This window comes from Penaeus monodon, chromosome 32, assembly GCF_015228065.2.
Source record: "Penaeus monodon isolate SGIC_2016 chromosome 32, NSTDA_Pmon_1, whole genome shotgun sequence".
NCBI classification, from domain to species: Eukaryota; Metazoa; Arthropoda; class Malacostraca; order Decapoda; family Penaeidae; genus Penaeus; species Penaeus monodon.
In genome coordinates, this window is record NC_051417.1 from 15,277,969 (window position 1) to 15,279,372 (window position 1,404).

Genomic DNA, 1,404 nt, shown 5'->3' on the forward strand with positions numbered 1-1,404 from the left:
TAGAAGGCATTTTATCCCGCACAGGGCATACAAACACAAGCACACGTGTACAAAGATACATAAAATTTGGAAAATGAGGAAATGTACACGTTTAGAAAACAGAATAACCTTCATTTTCTATTCACAGCAAAAATTGTTTCTTTTGGGAAGTTTCTAAAATGAGTCCCAGACAGAGAGAGTAAGTAAGAGAAATAAATAACGTGGGGGCTATATAGAGCAAATAATAATGAAAATGAGGAGATAAAAGATTATAAAAATAATATCCATGATAACAGAAGCGATATGCACACGTGCGCGTGCGCGCGCCTGTGTGTGTTTACAGTAATAAAGATGGATACTTATATCTCCATATTTTTATTTCCCGTCAAATCATGTTTCCTGTTGCATTCAAGATCTCCTTTCTGCAAAAAACTTCAGACATCATCTTTTGTCGCGGGGAAGCACCTGAGAATCCTTCCAGAGTGCGAGGAGGGGACCATTCCTTTATGCCTGTATTTGATTCATGGTTTCTCTGTATTTCTGGAGGGGATGACGAGCTAGACCATGATGTATTGAATTTCTTGTTCCCTTTCTTATCCATGTTTTATCTTATCTTCAAGATCTTAGGTTTCTCGCTTCGGGACGTTTGCTTTCAGATTTTTGCCAGTCATGCGAAAAAAAGAAAACTGGAGATAACATGGAAATGCTTAATGATTGCGCAAGTTTTTTCCCACTGATATCTCATGAACAAGAAGTGATGTTAAACAAAGGAATCCGCAGGACTTTTCAAAATACAACGCATTAGGAGCATCCGGAAACACATCCAATGTAAATTATGAAATATATACATCAGCCTGCAATCTCTTTTTAACTAGAGATATAAACGTTAGGTGGAATAAATGTATAAAAGACTGTGGACAAGGAAAAGCGAAAATTATCTATTCACTGTTCCCGTGTACATCGCTTTTGTCTTTAACGTAGGGTTCTTAATTAAACAACTTTTACGGAACTTTTACTTAGAAGTGGGTCGTGTCTCCTTGGGTGAAGCAGGCCAAGGAGAAAGCCCGGTTTCTGTATATGGATTACGTCCCTGTTGATTCAGGAGGCACTAAAAATTGCCAAAGAAATGTTGCAAATGATGGCGGAATTATTGTCGTCGGCAATTTCGTAAATCTTAAAAATCTTCCAAGCAAGGGAAATATGAATCAATAGAATTGCAAATAAGAACAATAAAGCTGAAAAAAACGAAGCCTTTTTATATCACTACAGTTTTGATTTTTTAATATGAAAACGAGAAAACGGGAAAAAATAAGAGAACTTTTCTCTAATGCTGAGAACAAGTATTCCGACACCATTTCTCCAGAAAGGAAAATTACAACTGGTATTTTCACCTTATGATGTTCCATGATTTATCTGTCCTTTAGC